A 19,555-nucleotide genomic window follows, 5' to 3' on the forward strand; every position below is an offset into this window, starting at 1 on the left:
GGTGTAACCTATGTGGATTCGTTTTGACCACATCTTCTTTTGTGTTTTCTGTCTGTCTCTTCTTTCTGTTCAATTCAGTGAGACCATATGCTTCAAGTAAACAGAATAGGCCAAGTTTTTTTCTTGTATTTTCTGCTTCTAGTACCTGGTCTCAAGACTCTGTTCTCATTATGAGTACTTTAGCTTACTGGTATCTGAACAGATCCTTTTATCTGCCTCATTTTTAAACTGAATGGTTAGGGCCTTTTAAATTATTCACCAGTGTTAACCAATATTAGAGCAGAAAAACCTCAGTCAACAGACTCATGTTCTTTTAATGACTTTACTTCATTGAAATGCAACTCATAAAATGTCATCTTGCAAAAAGGCTGGTTCTCAAACTTTGGTTTATGGTATTAAATGTCACATTACTTTCAAAAATGTCTAGGATGGTTTGCAATTCCTTTGCAAGTACTCAACCACACTTCTCACTGCCAGATTTGAGAAGAGTTGTAGATTTTTAGCTTTTTGACTACATAAGTATAGAGTCTTTGCAGAGATTATCTAAACTACAGGTATGAGCTCAGATGAGAGATTTTAGCATTCACATTTCCCTTTGATTTCAAAGTAATCTGAAGCTGCCCAGGGCCTTGGAGGAGTGTGTTCTTGTGCTGTATTTCTCGTACATCCTGGTTAGTAGTTAATTGCTCTCACAGGAATAAGTTGGGCTATAACTGTCCTCACCCCAGAGGCTGTCTGGGTGTGAGTCAGAGTCCCAGCTCACTTGCTCTCTTTGACTTTTCCTGCAATGGATGATGGGTGTCATTTAACAACTAGCAATAAAAAAAATGATCGCATGGAAATAAGATATAGAAAAGAGGGCTTCTAAAGAGTCAGTTCTACTGTGCCATCAGGTTGCTTTTCTCTGCCAAAGACATCCTCATTTGAGTGGGGTAAAACACAGATAGGTAAATAGTGGGCATGGTTTGAGACAGACTTGGTGCAGGCCATTGATTTCCATCTCAGTATCACAATGGTAACCTTGGCCTAATGCTTGAGAAAGTGCCCCATGTAATGAAGCAGAATATGGGCAAATACCTCATGACTGGTCTCGTGTGAGATGCAAGAGGACTGATCTCCTGTCTAGAAGAAATCTAGTTGAGAGGTTACAGTTTCTTTTATGCTAAGCTGGTGTTGAAAATTATCCATTATCTCCTGAAAAAGTTTGGGGAGTTTTACTGTGCTGTGAGAAGGTGATGAAACCTCCTTGAGCAGGTGATCCTGATCCTTTCCTGCCACGTGAAAATGTCCATCAGGTAAAAGACTTCACCGCTTAGGGGGTATTATCAACTAGAAGAGAAATCATGGAGGTTCCTCCAGCCTCATGCAGGCAGGATGCATGATGGAGCCTGCCTGGCCCTCCCAGCCCTCCTAGGCTGCCATGAGTTTCCTCTGCTACTGTCATTTGAAATCCTGTGCCCTGGAAGGCACCTTCAAGAGTGCCAGGCATGTACGCCCGGGGAGACAAGGGGTGATGATTGACACCCTGGGAAAAAACGACACAAAGGAAGATGAGGAGGCTTAGTGCTCCTCTGGGTACCATCACAGCCACTTGAAGTGGATGGATTATCTTGGTATAATTGGTGGCTGGAGACTTCATACTGCCATGGAGCCTTATGCTGCTCTTCTTAGGGGCTTGCATTCAAACAGTGCATAAGTGCAAAATCTCTCCCCAAGAAATCCCTCTTTCTCCTTGGGGAGAAATCCCTCTCTTTCCTTTCTTCACCCCAAATCCCACCTTGCTGTGCAGCACACAGAGATCCCTGCAAGCACAGGCTGTGCACCAAGTCCAGGCAAGAAGTGATTTGATTGAAGACACATTATTTACAGAGTCTCAGGAGGCTCATTGTAAAAATCTGGGAATTAATTAATGTATAATAAGACAGCACAGTATCTTCAAGGATTTCTTCTTCTAGTGCTTGGGCTAATAGTTCTCTTTGCAGCAATCATCTCCATATATCTTCTGTAATGTGGTGGAATCAGTGCCTTGGAGAATTGTTTTTTTTTGAATTCTAGTTGCCAGACAGCTATAGACCAATTAATCTAGAAGTATGCACGTTTGGGGATAATATTCTCTAGTGACTCAGCAATGTAACAGATGGTAAAATATTTCATATTTATTTCCATTCCATTTCTATATTGGAAATGAACCCAGACATTTTATTTTTTTTGACAGTCAGACAACATCTGTTGAGAACACTGTCAGCTGAATTACAACCTCGCTGGCAGGTAGTTGGGTAGACAGCATGAATTACTTTCAGCTATTCTGTATGTGGTTAAATCTCTTTCTCTACTGCATTATTTTAATTTTAACTACTGGATTTATGGATGCTGACTAGCTTTGTGTTGTATCTCTGAGAGTTTAAGTTTAGTCATATAAAGATTTGCTGCATTAAGATGCTGAGCTTTAAGTTGTGATATCAGTGGATTTATTTGTACTCATTCCTAAGCCAAGACCAATTAAAGAAAGAGATATTTTTGAGGGAACAGGCCAGGAGCTTGGAGGAGATGCACTTCACTGCCGTGGAAGGAACTCAAGTGTGGGAGTGACTTGGAGGATTTAGTCCCAGGAGCTGGTGTGATCCAGACATATCACAGTCTGAGATATCTGAGCTGAGCAAGAGGCTGCCAAGTGCTCTCTCTCCTGGTGCAAGCAGCACACTAGACTTCTGGCAGTTCCCAAACAAAATTTTTCCTGAGGAAGCAGGTGTGGAAGTTGAGGCTTTCCATGGTGAGAAGATGAGAAGCCTGAGCATTGGAGGAAGCCTGATCTGAGGGAAGGGATTTGGTATTTTTGTGCAAAGATTGAAACTCCCTGAGCAGCAGAATTAGCAGTTTAATCTAGGCTTGTTGTCCTGTGTCTTGTATGCCTTATCTCAATGCACTAAACTCTATTCCTGCCCTCCTGAGCACTGCCAGTCTACCTCTGCAACAGCACAGTCAATTCTGCCTCTGGTCTATTGCCCCTCCACAGTACACTAAGCTCTCTTATGTTTTTTCTGCTGTTGAGCAAGACACTGTGTGTGATGATTAGAGACACATACATACTAATTTTCTAGAGAACATATGGCTGTGGACTGGCTATCTGCTGCCAAACAGATTAAACAACAGCTGAGTTCTTCTCCTGTTTCCATCAGACATTTCAGATTTTCAGCAAATATGTGTGAGTGTCCTCTAAGATGTCTACTGTCTGCCAAATACAATTAGGGTAAACTGATGGACAGACAGGACAGACAGGGTAAGCACAGTTGTGGAAAACTAGGTTAAGAATCACAGTAAACAAATGAGTAATGAGGGAAATATTTGCAAAACATTAGTTTAATTCCTTGGGTTCTGTGCTATCTTTTAAGTGACTTTATTCAGCTCTTCTTTGGGATAGGAATTAGATATTCTTCTCTGTTTTTTTGGTATTTAACATATTTGCTCACAGCATACACATGAAATCAGACTGGTTACATCCACTCAACCATATGGATATGTGTGTATATTTATACACATGTGTACAAAGGTATCCAAACCCAAGGGTGATCACTGCTGTTAGTTATTAAAAACTTGAAGTTTTAAATAAGTTTAAAGGATTGCTCTGTCAAACTGGATAAAAGTAGAGTGTACAAGTAGAAAGCACAGGCTTAAGTGATGGGTTTAAGCAAGGAAATACACCAATGCCCTAGTGCCTGTCTATGGGTACTGGTCTGGATGCCTGGCAAGTGACAGAATGCATGTGACAAGGGCATGACAAGTTGTTGAGCCTCAATGGGAGGCTTGGTGAGTGCCCCAGCCTTTTCATATACCATGGGACAAGCAGAAAATAGCATGGAGTATGGTGGTTTCTTTTGTTGAGTGAAACTAAGGCACTTGCATTTGCCAGGAGCTGAGCAAGAGATGACTTGTAGGTCACAGGCTCTGTTTGTCCTGCCTTGTGCTCTACCTGTGAGCTTTTGCCAAAGCTTGGAGGAACTTTATGTTCTGCACCACTCACTTGTGTAAAAATAAAAATCCAAGCAAATATTCTTTCTTTCAGTTTCTCAGTCAAACTGAAGTTTGCTATACAGTCATTATCCCTGCATAAAGGGACCATGGGACCAAAGGACCAAAAGGACCAAAGACCTCTGTATGCATTCAAGGCCTCCATCATAAAATGATTCTTGTTATTTTCCAGTGGCTCCAATGCTTTAAATTAGCCCATACATTTCAAGAAACCACAGAAATTACCAATTTTACTCAGAAAAATTGAACATCTGTTTGGTACCTCTCCTGGTCAAAAATGGGATTTCTGGTTGCTAAACAGAAGTTTGGTAAATTCCAGGTGGAAATGGCAAATAAGTACTTAAACATGTGCAGTAAGGCACCAAGTAGCCAACTTAACTATAGATTTAAGGCTTCTTAAAATGTGGTGAAATATTCTCCTGGAAGCCCTCCTATTACTCTCTGTGTTTGTTTTTTTTGTTTGTTTGTTTGTTTTTATCAGTGGATGGCTTGAGTTTTGTTACTGTCTTTAACTGTCTTATGCATCACATTGCAGTCTGATGGCCACAATCTGGCATTTAATGAATCTCTTTGGAGTTTTGTTGATTAGCAAGATGCTATTTGTGTGGAAAGCATTTCAGAAACAAGGGGAGATTTTTTTGTCTTAGGTGTAATTCTAATTGAGCCATGGTTATAGTACTTCTTTTTGCCATTGTTTTATTAGGTCATGATGGTTTTAAGACAAAAGGTGGTGCTCCTTTTAACCAGGAAACTGTTTAAATTTTGCAAAACAAGGAAGCAAAATGAAGTTCAGAAGTCTTCATGGCCACTGATGACCTGCTGACATGGTCTGTGGGTGAATCACTTGCTGATCCAAAATCACCTGAGGCAAAATTTTCCTTTAAAGCTAGCCTACATATCTTAGGATAGAAAACCACATAATGTCTTTAATAAATTATCAATTTCTTGTCCAAAACCTTTGGGATACAGTGAACTATAAACAATAAAACACAATAACACAATAAAAGTGCAAAAAATAACCTTCATGACGCCTTTGTCAACTCCATTATAGTGAGCATTAAGTCCCAGACATGGTACAGAGACTATGAGGTGGCAGCTAGATGGACTCTTCTATATACACTGTGTCTACAGGTGAATTATTGTGTAGGAACATTACATTTTCCATCTGTAATAAAAAGATAGAAAAGAAAAGAAAAGAATTTAATATAAAAAGCCAGTTAAAAGGGTGTTCCACCTCCTCTAAAAACAGGGAGGGGAAAACTCTTAGTAGTCAGGAGTATTTGGTAGCTGGAAAGAATGGAGGTGCCATTAATAAGATAACCCTACAAGGCTGAAAGAGAAAAACATGCATGAAAAAGCTGCAGAGCATGAAATACGAACTCCATCAGTCATTTAGCCTGTTGAAATCAATGTCTTGTCTTCCACAGGAAATCAGCAGAGCTGTAGGACTTAGCACTACCTAGTGTCAACAAAAGTAGCAATGAAAAATAGCGTGGATCATATAGATCTTGTAGCTAGGGTTTAGGGAGCAGCTGCAGACAAGTATGTCCTTTCAATTGTCCTTCTCACATCCCTTAGATAAAAACAACACAGAGGAGTAATCTCAAGAGGAATATAGTTCTCTCTAAATGTGAAAGATATTAAACAAACATTGTTCTGCCCATGGAGACTGTAAAAACTCTTCTCACTGCAAAGTTTGTGTGGCATCTCCTGTTTCTGTACTTATATGAGGAAAGCCAAGGCTAACAGAAGTTTAGGGGTCACGTGGGAAAGAGTTTCTTTTGTCTGTGGATCTTTTAGATTATGGGAAGCCTTCTGGGCCAGGAAGAATGTGAAATATTCCCTTGGTTGGGATTGACCTTCATTATGCCTTTCCCAGACCACTTGTTGACAGCAATTTTGTCATATCAGAATATGGCTCAAATATGGTGATTTTACCGGAATGTAACCAAAATAAAAACACTGTGAGGATGATGTGTCTGTGCTCTGTCAATAGTTATCCTATCTTTTTCTTTCTTATCTTTCCTATATTGCTATGGAGAGAGAAAAGTTCAGTCGTGAGGGAGGGTATTTCGCACAAGTTGGGTTTAAGGCAATGCAAAGCAAAGGCTTGATGAAATCTGTAGCAAAGAACAGCAGGCATCACTGATGTGGGATTTCTCAGGTAGGAAGCCAGAAGGTAAACAGAAACCAGTTTCACTTACATTCTTCTAAAAGCACTTAAATACAGTAAATTGTGTGTAGCATAAATTCGTAATGTTGTGATTTGGAGGAGCAAAACCCCAGTAAGAAGAGTGGCTGAGCACAGGTGAGGTGGAAGCTGATGAAGCACTGAGGAAGTTAAAGGAGTTACTCTTGCCTTGTTGCTGTCAGCCTGGGGAGAGTGAGGTTATCAATGTGACGTGTCTCATCTAAACTTCTGGTTTGTTTATTTGTTATTCTGTTTTATTTATTCCTACAACAAATTAATGCATCCTGCTCAGTGGGACAGTCCAGAGTCTTGCCTGTTACCACTGACCTGCCTTGTACCCCTGTAAGGAATTACAGCGGTACAAAGCAGATGCAAAGCTCTGAATCTCCACACCTTCCTCCACGATAGTGAGGTGAAGTCAAGGTGTATAAGAAAGATGCGTTCCATAGACTTCAGCTGACTTTGCAGTTAGGTTGGAGGAAGAAATATGATATATGCAGCCTGACTGACAGCATGGAAATAACCCTGACCTTGCTTGTACCTGAGTCAGCATGTCTGCATGTGAACTGTCCTTTAGAAATTGCTGAAATCTTTTATTTGTTCAGAGAAAATATGTGTTTGAAGGACTGAACCAAAATGACAGCTTTAGGTGTTAGTCATGCAGTCAGCAACTCCCCTCAAAAATATGAGACAAGGCTGTGGTTCTGCCTTCTTGCGTCATCTGGAAGAGCGGGGCAGGTGTGTGAACAGGCAGTAGCTGACCCAGAAGATCCTCTGAAAGCTGTCTGAAGCTGACTGTTCTCCCATGGGACTGGTAACAGCACCGTGCTCAACATGCACGACGTGGCTGGTGTGAGTCCATGAGAGCCAGGGTCTGCAGGGGCTGTGGTCTCTGAGGTGCCCATTTACCTCCAGCGTGAAGATACTTCTGTAACACAGGCAGGCAGAACTGAAGCGTGGGGACAAATGTCTGAGCTAACAACCTATACAAACTAAGCTCCTTGCATTAAGCAAAGAAGCTGTAAATTGCACAGAATTCGCATTGTTGTCTGCTTCAACTTTCACACATACCAATAGAAGTGGTTTTAATACTTTACATATTGAACAATCACCGTGTGTCCCTCAAAGTCCAGTTTCTGTGCCAATTTCTGGGCTATTTGGGATTAAGTCTGCTGTGCGCATGTTTAAATGTCAGTATGTGCAGATTAGAATGAGAAATACATGAAATGTGGAGGTGTTAAGAATTTCCATTTCATTTCCACCTCAAATGTTCAGGTATTGTTGAATTGTAATTATTTCACCCCAATTATTGCACCTAATGACAGAGAATCAGACTGCAGACAAACATAAGTTTTTTTCAAAGACTTTGTTTGCCTTTTGGTTTTTTTTTCCTTTCACCATCACCTTAGATCTCCTTCTGTTAGAATGTGGTGTAGGATTCCCTTTATGACGTTCTGGTGCATTGTTGTGAAAGGAATTATCATGTTGCAAATTCAATAACCTTCCTTCAGGATCAGTTAGCAAGAAATCATAGGTCATAAAGGAACAAAACCTTGTTAAACTTAATATCCTCAGTAAAAAAACAAGAAGAGCTTTAGGAGTTCTAAAAATTTCAGAGGTTTTGGTTTTAATCAGCTTTGAAAATTTTGATCTAATTTGAAACGTGTGTTTCAGGTGATTGTGCTTTCTGTAACACAGAAAGTTTGTTCATAAAGTGAAAATCCACTGGGTGCCAAGACTCAGCTTAGAGAATGTTTTTATGGCTATCTAATAAACTTTGAAAATACAGGTTTATAATGGAAATGCTGACTGACTTCTTATTCTAACAAGATTGGTGGATGCTGCTGTAATGTACTGTGTAATTTATAGGAGTCACCTGTTAAGCCATCTGGGACAGAAAGTTTCCCAACTTCTAAAATGTTGGTAACTGGATTAGCCTTATAAATTTCATTTTACAATGGTACCAAATTCATCTATTCCAGCCCACCATATTCTTGGGCTGTCATTTCATATTTATAAAAAAAAATTAATTACCCCAGTATGAGTTGCAGTGGAGGTTAGAAGGGTGATGCTGGTGCTTTGATTTATTGTTTATAGGTGTCATATGGAATGAGTGAGTCCTGGGGTGAAATAAAAGTTTCTATTTTTACTCCTCAGATAGGGAAAGTGTTGGGGTTTTTTAAAAGGGACTAGGGGCTTTTAAAAATTGGCTACACTATATTAGTCCATTGGGCTTTTCATAGACTAAAGGAGAGAACAGAAAGAGAGATTAATGGAGAAAGAAAGATGATGAATGATGAGGGATCATTAATGGGGATTGTTAATAGGCATCAGCAAGAAAAGTCCTATCTGTGAGTTTTGGGAATAGAAATGTCTCTTGCAGTAGTAAACACTTAAATTTTCCTTGGCAGCCAGTGATCAATGAGAAGAAACTTTATTTTGTCACTGGTTTATTTTTTTCCCTCCGACTGTTTTTTTCCTTATCTATTAAAACTTTAATGTGTTCTTTACTCAGTTTCATAGTACTCTGAGTAAAAGGTGTTTGTTGGCAGGACTTTCAACTCAGCGTTTGGGATTCTTCATCTAATTTATCACAGAGAATTGCCGTTACTTTGTTAAAAGAAACATCAATTTTTGCCAATGATGTGATGAAGCTAAAGCACTGAACTTCAGGTGATCATTACTGACATTTTCCATGGGAATTAGAGCAATATTAGCCTTTCCCCCACATAGCAATTGTAGTACTTAACATTTTGCACTCCTGTTGAAGTGTGTATGACTGTAACTTGGCATTTTCACCCCAGCTGTTGCAAGGTGTTGCTCAATACTCTTGAACAGATGCTAGCATCCAGTGAACATCCAGCTAGCAGTAGTCTTCAGACAGCTTGACAGACAAACTCTGGCCTTGCAGGAGAGCCAGATGTTTCTGGGCAGCCTGTTGGAGACCATGGAGCTGACTCCTGTGGGAATAATGAGCATCCCAAGCCTCAGTGCTTTACACACCAAATGTAAGGGGCGTGTCGCCCAGCTTTGTCCTGCCTGAATACATGTAGGGCAGATGAAACATTTATGAAAAATAAATCTGAATGAGAATTCCAGCAAAAGGAAAACCCCTTAGTCCAAAGGCAGTTCTCCACCCTCAGGAAGCAGGTGAAGAACTGACTGAAACATCCAAACCAGATAGCAATCCTATTGCTTAATGTGCTACTGGCAGCCTCTCAAGAATTATGGAGATGGGGTGCAATGAGATTATACATATATTGGCACAGACTCATATTCCCTGGTGCCTTCTCTTTATTTTAATTTTTAGGTTTGTATCTTTCAGAACTCTAGATGGTATAGCAAGGTACTTCAAGCTTTCGTTTGTCTGCTGCTTGCAAATTTGTGAGGGTTTGGGAATCATAGTGGACACACAGCCGAGGATTAGCTTTCAGTGCAGTGCTATGAAAAAGGAAGGTCGTGCATATCAAGTCAGCATAGGGAGATGATCTCCCCTCCTTACTTATTATTTATAGGGCTAAAAACCTGAACTCTTGGACTGGAATCCAGGAGTGGAAAGATGGGCCATTAACACCTGAAGATGTAAAAAGCATGACCTAATTTCTTCTCTGACTGTTTACTCAGATCTTTCATTCAGTGGAAATGCAGAGCAGTTAAGGATTCTAACCTCAATAACAAAGGCATAACAAACCCCTGGATACAGTTTAGCACCACACAGATACAGCAGAGAAATGAGACAAATATTTAAGTGATGCTAGAAAAATGACTGAGCTATCAAGGGAAAAACTGAGTTTTACATCTCCTGAAAACTTCATACCAAGACTTGTTGGAGAATACGTGTAAGCCAAAAAAGTTCTGGGGCCCAGTAAAAAAACAGGTGAATGGAATTATATGTTCAGTGTTGTACTTTTGGTCTTTAGGAGTAGAAGTAGAAAGGAAGGTGAGTTTAAAGGGAGCTAACAGCCTGATGCAGGGCAGACTTAAAAGAAGACAGAGCACAGACAGCAATTGATGGTGATCATAACTATTTTTTTTCCTATTTTTAGCTCTGTCTTTTCAGTGACTGCACTCAAGGATGGCAAGAGACCACGTACCATTACGTAACCATTTGAGTGAAAAGAATTTTCCTCAAAAGTACTTGGGACACTAAGCAGATGGCAGCAACTTAATCCAGTCCAAAGAAGGAATAAGTGAAATCACTCAGTCAGTTACATTCACTAGGGAAACTCTTGATTCTCTCAGATCTAATGGAAAAAGAAAATAAAACATTACTGAAACTGCCACGTATATGTGTTTTTATTACAGCAGAGCAATCTGATGTCTTTTGTTTTCTTAAATTGATATTATTGAAAAAAATGTGCTTTTTAAAATTACCTATTAAATCTTTCTTAACAGTTTCTTATCATAGTTCATATTAATTGAACTGATACTGACACAGAAAGCTGTAATTTGTAGCTATGTGAGATCAGATGTATTACAGACTCTGTCTACTTGCTTTGCTGTTGTGTTTTTCCATGGGAGTCAGCAGAAGCCATCGTTGAGCACTTGCATTTGCTCACAAAGCCAGACTAGGAAATGAACTTTGCCAAAGCTTTCTCAACATACCATCATGGAAAACAGTTGGAAGGAGGAAAGCAATGGGGCAGAGGTAATTCAGTCAATAACTGGGTGAAAATCAGGTGCTTCATGCTCTTTTGGCAAGGTTTGGACCTGCAGCAAGTTTGTGATAGTAGGTGACCACCTCTGAAAAAGTATCTTTCTCTCTCCTTCTTTCCAAAGTATGATCTCTCACCTGCTGTCTCAAGAGATGTATTTCATCTCTAGCCAAAGATGCTTCTACAATACCTGTAACAGTTTTAGATGCACCCAAAATGCCAACCTCTAAGCTCCTAGGGAAATTACAGAGAAATATGTATTTGCTGAGCTGTATTACGCACATCCTCATTGCTGTTTGCAGTGACATGTGCTCCTGCTGATGAGATATCTGGATATCTGCAAAGCAGAACATTCAGGAAGAAGATTATTGCTAATAGTTTGCTCTCTGGAAATAATTTCTCCTTAAAATTAATTCTGTTTTAATTTTCACCACTCAGTTAATGGTAAGGCACAATTTTAAATTCAATTAACTTTCAGGGCACAAGTAGTTACTGTCAGTGCACAGGTATGGCAGGGCAGTGTCACAGCCAGGGCACATCTTGCCACCCCAGCCAGGAGCAGGGCAGCTGGGAACAGCCCCAGGCATTGGGACAAGAAACATGTGAGGAGGTCCCAGGACAAGTTACTATGACACTCAGGGTCCTGGAATTTATTGCACAGCCGCAAAGGGTTTCTGTGCATGGATGTGTGTGTAGAGGTGCTCTGGCCACATTCCACCTACCCCTTCATCATGATGTCCAGCTCCATCGCTCCTCCTCTGCTCACCACCCACCCAGCTTCATCCCTGCCAGGAGCACAGGTCCCTGCAGGTCACCAACCCATACCAACCTGTTTTAAAAAATGGTTTAAGCAACATAATCCTTGAAAGGAATCCCTCAGTTGGAATCATTGTGAACTTGGAGTCGTCTTCCAAATCTTAATCCTCCAGCTCCCGAATGTGTCAGGTTCCAAACCCTGCTGCCAGCTCCTCCTTCCTTTCTGCGTATCTGGTAACAAAATGAGATGAAAAATATTTTTTGTGGAAGAAATTGGAAAATGCAAGATGGTGGCTACTATTTTCAGCTTTGAATGTGCAGAAAATAGAGGATTGAATTTTGCCTGCAAAGAAATTTGGAATTAATAATGTAGATGGAAGCAACCTTCTCTCTAAGCCTGCAAACTTGGGAGCAATAGAAACACAGTTGTGTTTGTAGCCTTAGTCTAGTAATCTAGTATACAAACTTAGCACATGTAAGTAGAAGGCAGAGAATTTTGTCTTGAAAGTTTCACACTACCACAAGGAAAACAAACTTTAAAATTAAGCAGAATATGACTTGAATGTTTCACTTAGAGCTTAGTGTTCTTTTTATTTTGTAAATTAATTAAAGGCAAAGAAGGTACAGCTGTACCTACCTTTTCAGTAAAAGTACTGAAAAGTTTTTGCAAGAAATGTGCTTTTCACAGTGCAGTACTTTTATTCCTGTCCCTCACTAAGGAGAATAAGGATTTATTTATTGTGCTGGATAAAAATATTGAACTAATAGTAGGCAATTTGGTATGACTTAATGTTATCATAAATGAATTAATTTTCAAATCAGATTCAATCAAACCTTAATTTTTAATAATAAAATCCAGATTTGCATGCCACTGGAGATATGTTATACCAAAAATAACAGACTTCAGGAGGTGATTAAAGTATATTCTGTATACAACATATGATTTTAAAATTTCCCTTTTGTACCATATAAGCAATGGCCAGAGAAGGTGAGGGATTTGGGTACTTGTTGAATAACAATAAAACTTGGTGAATAACATTAAAAACAACAACAACAACAACAACAAAAACCCACAAAAAAAAAAAAACCCAACCCACAAAAACCCCCCAAAAACAAAAAAAAACACCAAAAGAAGGACTACATTGTAGATTTTGGCTCAGTCCTGCAGTAAGGCAGTTGTGTAAACTACATTGCATCTCAGGAGTGATCCTGGGAATATGGCCCGTGAGAGGGCTGCCTTTGCCTGGTTTTGTCATTTTGGCTCCATTTAGCCTTGGTGCTCCAACTTGATGTATCTGAAAGATGTTTAGTTTGCTGCTAAAATAAATGTCTAATGTCAATGAGATAATTTCCACCTGAGGATGGTTTCCTCCTGGCACTCCAAGCCCAGAGAAGCAGCTGGGACCAAGCAATCAGCTCACTGACTTAAAATCAGAGGAGGTCGAGTCCCAGTTGCTGAAACTAGTGCAGAGCCTCAGGTGGGGCAGCGTGCCCAGGTACTGAGGTATCTTTGCATCCTTACAGTTAAAAATCTGTGATTCTACAATTTTCTAAATCTTTTTGCTTACATACATTAGGATGTTGCCAAATCAAAGTCTTCAAGAATTTTTTTTTCTGGATGGGATCTGCAGTGCTGCCAAGTCTGAACTTCTTGAGCGTCCTCATCCTCCAAGTGCCCTCAAGGGCTTCCTGAGGGGCTTTTCCTGCAATGCCCATGGGATGGCCCAGAGCAGCCCAACCCATCCTTGATCCCTTTCTGATCACTGAGGATCTCCCAGAGGAGAGGACCCCTTGGCAAAAAGAGCTGTGCCTTGAGACATACCTGCACCAAGCCCCAGAAGCACCCAGATGTCCTCTGACAGCTTAAGATAACCTTGTGTTTATCTTCTGCCATTTCTTCATTAATGTAGCACTGTCTTCAGATGTTTCAGCCCATGTGTAAATTGCCACTTAATTCTGTCCTAATTCCAGCAACTGGGCTTTCATATCAGTCTACATGCCATCTACATATTACCATGATAAAAATTATTTTCAGTATTTGTTTTTCTCTAATTTGGAAGTGTTTATCAAACATTTAATAATTTTCTGTGTCTCCTTTCCACTTTTTTTAAATTAAAAAAAAAAAGAATCCAAAAGACAAGATGTAGCATTTCCTGTTAAGAGAATTGGAATAAAATATTTATTTTCAGGCATCATTAATCACTACAGTTTCAGTGCATCTGGGGATCTGTGGTTTCATCCTCCCCAGCAGTCCACACTCTCTAACCCACAGTATCTTCTGTAGAGAACAGAGGTCAGACTGTGTCTTGGCAGTGTTATTCTGCACTATACTATTACCAGAAATGCTGCTTGCTGATTTTCTGTTGACACCCTGAATTTGCCCTGTCAATTTTCGTTGCTTTGTAATGAGCATTTTAGCAAATTAAATGCCCATTGCAAGCAACTTCTTTATTTTCCATTTGTTCCTCTTCGCACCCTTCTAATCAGCCTGTTGTTTTTTGTGGTTGAATAAGTATAAATAATTAGCACATCAAAAAATCAGATCTCTTTTTTTGAAAATTATTGACACTGAAAAGGAGGCTGCATCAATCAAATTGGTTTCTGCAATTGTTTCCTCAGTTCTGCTCTGTGAAACTTTCTAACAAACTTGGGAAATACGGGTAAGGCTAGCCACAGCTTTTTTGGAAAAAGAAATATCTCCCCGGCTTCCTCAGATTTTTCCCTGAGGGTCTATTTATTTAGTGCTGAGCTTTGCCAGACCACTTGATACTTCTATTCTAATGCACAAAAGCATTTACAGTATATAAATGATTCAGAGATACATTTTGAAGTAATTAAATGCAGAGCAGTGATGCAGAAAATTAGTCAAAATTAGTGTAAAATTATGATCACCGCTATGCTGAGTATTGAGTGCAGTGGAAACTGCGATGGTAGTGGAAAAAAGGGGAAGGATTATGGTTTAAGTCATGGTCCTGGAAATCAAAAGACCAATGTTCAGTCCTAGTACAACCTCGAGCAACCCACCTAACTTCTGTTTCTCATTTTGCAAAGGGGCATAATCGCTCTCTGCTGCAAAGAAAGGAATTTACCAACTGGTATAAAGTACTTCTAGATGCTGTGATGTAAAATGCGCTGACACCAGGGTCAGCAGGATTTTCCTTCCTAGAAATTTTTAGGAAAAAAAGAAACTATGTAGCTTATTTACTTTGGAAAGCATTCTCAGAGATTTTTTTCTATGGTAAAGTCAGATGCTCCTTAACTTTCGGGAGAACTTCATCATCCTTGACTCCTTCCACATCCTGAGCAATTCTGTTTATTCTGTGTTTCATATGAAAAACTGGTGCTCCTTCCCCCTTCCATATCCCCTCCTGTGCTCCATGTGTAATGCTGAGCAGGATGGAGGACCAGAGCCTTTGTTGTGAACCAGGGTATAAGGCACAGCCTTGGCTGAAGGTGCTGGTGGAGCAAGACTTGTGAGACGATATCCTCTGAATCATCCTCTTGGATGTGTCCCACAACCTGCCTGCTCCCTCTCTACACCATCAGCCTGGAACATGCCTTGGTGATGTGGATGGGTTTGGGAGAGCTCCTTGCAGGGATGCAACAGAGAAAAGGGATTGAAATTGGTGTCAAAGCTGTTTTTGATGTGCATGAGGGTGTGCATCAAGTGCAGGCACGTGCTCGGGGCCAGAAGCCTGAATACAGTCAGGAGTCCTCTCTGGTCTGGTCTTCAGAGGAGCCCCAGGAGAGCAGTGTTAGATATCCATATATACAGACCCACACTATCTCTGGACCTTTTCTTTCTGTGAAACACAACCACAGTCTACTACAACCAGGTTACTCTATTGCTGCAGCCATTGCGAGTAAGGTGGGGCACCTCTGCTTCCCTGGACTTATCCTGTTCTCTGCTGTCTCTTACTGGGTGACTTGCCTGTGAGCTCCTTAGAGGAAGGAAGCAGTTTAATTCTGTCTATGCAAAGCCTCCTACATTGAAGTTCTGGCCCTTGCTGGTTTTTAGATCATTATTTTAATGTGGGTAAAAATTACATTTGTCACTTCATGCTTGTTTCCATCAAATCTGTTGAGCCCTCAGATTACTCCCAAAGGTTTTATGCACATGAAATTCCTAGAGCAAGAGGCTCTAGGAATGATACAGGTTTAGAGACAATCTGTTTATGCCTGATGGAAAAGATAGGCTAGATTGTACTTCGTGTGCATGTTGTTACCAAGCATAAATGTTTCAATAATTTTGCTTAACATTTTTTTAAAGTTCATGAATAAGAACCCCAAATTTGGGAGTGTTAGCGACAAAATGGTTATGTTGGATTTGTCCTGAGTGAAAGGCAAATTCTAGTCCTGTATGTTCAGGTCAGGCTCTGGACAAAGCAGAGAGAGGACAGCAAACAAGTCTGATAATAAAGCTAATGCTGTAGCTGATACTCAACAAAATCTTGTGGAGTCCTTGTTTCTTCCAGACCTAAGGAGCAGATTCCTCCAAGGTGTGGTAGGAGCCAACAAAAACAGAAACAATCTGTAAGCCTGGTTTGGCTGTAGGAGTTGCAGAAGAGCCAGGTTAGGTGTTTGCTGCAGCACCTTCAGAGTGTATCAGCCACTGGGGCAAGGGGCTACTGGAAAAGCAGGGAAAAGCAGGAAAAGCTGGGGTGGGAAGAAAGGTGTTGGTGATGAGTCATCTGCTAAGGACCAATTTTTGTATGATCCAGGCCAAACTAAGCTAATTCCTACTTTGAATTTTGAACAAGGTATTTGAAAGAAAGTGGAGGCGAATTGATGGAGGAATATTTATTGAGATGGGGGTGGCCTTGATTTGTCCTTTTACCATCAGTAATGTTTTCTGTTCCAGTGTAATGAGGAGTGTTTGGGAAGTGCACGAGGTAACCAGGAACCAGTTGATTTTGTTTTGCTCCCTGGAACAAAAGTATTACTAAGTCATGTAGTCGCTGTTGTTGTGGGGGACCTTGATCTTACCAAGGCCACCTGGCCATGGGAGTGTTTTGGACCTCTGTGTCCAACAAGTCCCTCCTCTTCCACAGAGACCTCCGTGTGCAGGGCCTGATGGATGGCTCCATACTGGCACCCATGGCACCGCTCAGGCACTAAAGGAAAAGCAGAGTGAGAGGGAGGGCAGGCAAGAAGGCAAAGAAAGAGCCGGTGAAAGTGAAATGCAATGGGCTGGAAGGACAATGATGATGGGAATGAGAAAAAGAGACTGTCAGTGCTCAGAAAGATGTAGAGTTATAATAAATCATTTAAATAGCATGAAGCTCTTCTGACAAAATGGGAAGAAGAATTTAGAAGAAATAAATTAAGGAAGGTTAGAAAGAAAGGTCACAAGATATAAGAAAGCAGAAGAAAGGCCAGTTATATTAAAGAGAGACAGTGAGAAAAGCAGGCATGGGGGTGAGAGAAGGAAGAAACTCTTGGCTGGCAGTGCGTCAGGAAGGAGGAGCACACACAGAAAGCCCATGAGTGACCAGGGCAGGGCTGCTGATGGGGAGGATAAGAAGGTACAGCCATGGGGGCTCTGCACCAGGGCTGTCTTCTGCAGGCTGCTTCCACTGGCAACTTTCAATGGGAGCCTGATTTCACTGGTCAGTGAGGAGTCTTGGGATTTAGCTCTTTAAGCCATAACATGCTGGTGTAACACAGCTGTCAAATTGTGTAATTTACATTTATATAACCCCTGTTATTCCAATCTGGACTAAGAAAAGATTGCACCCTACCAAAACCTTTTTTACTTGAAACATGATGAAATATTACCTCACTAACACTGCACGTACTAATTAAAGTACACTAATTAGTTATTTGAGAGCCCGGAGGTTAGGCACACATGGATTACCCACTGTAATTTGGTTAGGGAGGGGGAGCACCCATACAAAATATTCTCTCTGGTGTTCCCAACAGGAGCATTTCCTCCTCCCTGCCTCAAGCTGCTCTTGGCCACTTCTTTGAAGCTGCATAAAGATATGTCTACCGGATTGCAAATGTCACAGCAATGCCACTTATGCTCTATAAAATCCTGTCTAGAAATTGCTACATTATTTTTGCTTGAACCTTTTTTATTTGAGACAGTTTCCTGACCTATTCCCTAAGTGGAGTCATGTCATGTCATGTCATGGAGACACTGCAGCATGAGCTTGCAAACTGATGTGGTGTGGGGGCAGCTGGGGCTTTGGGCAGCCTTGAACTCTCTGCAGCTTTGGATCTACAGCATCTCAGTGCAGGAGACACAAGAGCTCAATGATGCACCATGTCAAGTGATGTGGTCATGGCTGCACAGCCCTTTTCAGGACCATGTCTACATTAGTATTACTTGCATGCAATTTTCTGTTGATATTAGTCCAGTGTATAACGACCCCATTAAATCACTGGGGGGTTTCTGTTGTTGCACACGGTACCAACTTGAAGAGAAAATACATTATCTAAAGTGTCTGCCCCAGAAGGCTTGCAATCTGCACAATTTATTTGGCAGAGAAGTAATTTATTTATTCCTTTCTGGTTCTTTGCTACCCACTTGTAAAATGTTTATGAGAGCTCCTCTCTGATGGTTAGTACTTCTTTAGCTGAATTATTTGAACTTAGAAAACAAATACTTTATTTCACTAATGGATTTCCAGTAGTGTTTTTCACATGTTTCTCTTTAGCTATTTCTCTCTGTAAAAGGGTCTGAGCTATTCCCACTGGGAAATCTTTATGAATCTGTTGGAAGACAAGGTTCTGGCCCATTTTCACCTAAAATCACCATGATTTGAGTAGGGGTGGCTTAGGGGCCTGGAAGTTTTAAGCCACAATGGTCACATCTCAGCTGATCCTCCCAGCAGCAACCCACTCTGAGAGTTTTCCAGGGGAAAGAAAGTTGGGGCATAGGTTCCTCCCAGCTAGCTGAGGTAATTTAACCATGGTAATTGCAATATGCTTGGAGGGTCTTAGTCTGCCAAATGCCAAATAGAAGGCTGCTTCTCATACCTTTCTACCAGCCTTTTATAAGTGGTTCACCATGGGTTGCCTATACCCTTATTTATGTAAATTATCTGTAGATGCTGAGTGCTTCTCGGGTTTTTTTTGTACCTGAAATACTCTTTCTTCCCTGGCATAATATATGTAAAGCCCTGAGCAGAATGCTAGTTCAGGGTGTTTCTCTTAGCTTTAGTTTGCATATTTCCACCTCTGTGAGCATAAAGTCAGACAGGTCCCAAGGCTCAATGCCAATAGCTCAAGTGCCCTCTGGAAAGCGCTGAAGTTACCTGTTCTTTAAAAGAGGATGACTCCATTGTTGTAGGCTGCCATGTTCCCCAACAAACCCCAGCTCAATGCCATGGTACTTCCCTGAAGGCTGATGTCTCACCCCAAGGCAGGTCGTGCACAGATAGAAGTAAGGACTTGTGGAGAAACAGCTTTCTGAGTGGGATGGGGAAACTCATGTGGATGGAAATGGACTTTCATCTTCTCAGTTAGGGATTCCACCACATAGGAGGTCACTTCATGTGTGATCAACTTTATTCCCTTATATTATAATGAAGTATACGTTCTATGCTCCACCTCTTTTGGTCTGTTTGATTTCCCATTAATTTTAAGTCCTCCTGTAAGCTTGAAGTAAATTGTGCCCTTCAGTGTTTGCTGAATTGGGGTTGCTCAGCAGCTTTTAGGTCTGAGCCTTAGCATGGAGCTGAAACAGACGCTGAACAGTAAAATACAGACATTGCCTCAGTCTTTCTGAGTTTTGCATTATAGTGGTGTCTGTCTCTAAGGGTATTATCATGGTGTATACCTCTAAAACAGCCATATGCAAAGGGATCAATTTGTTGTTGTACTTACGCTCTGCTTCTCAGTGTAGGAAATTGTTTCTCATAACTAAGCTTCCCGCAGAAGATTGCATTTGACGGATTTACTCCAGAAATTTGGCCAAGAT

This window comes from Haemorhous mexicanus, chromosome 1, assembly GCF_027477595.1.
Source record: "Haemorhous mexicanus isolate bHaeMex1 chromosome 1, bHaeMex1.pri, whole genome shotgun sequence".
NCBI lineage: Eukaryota > Metazoa > Chordata > Aves > Passeriformes > Fringillidae > Haemorhous > Haemorhous mexicanus.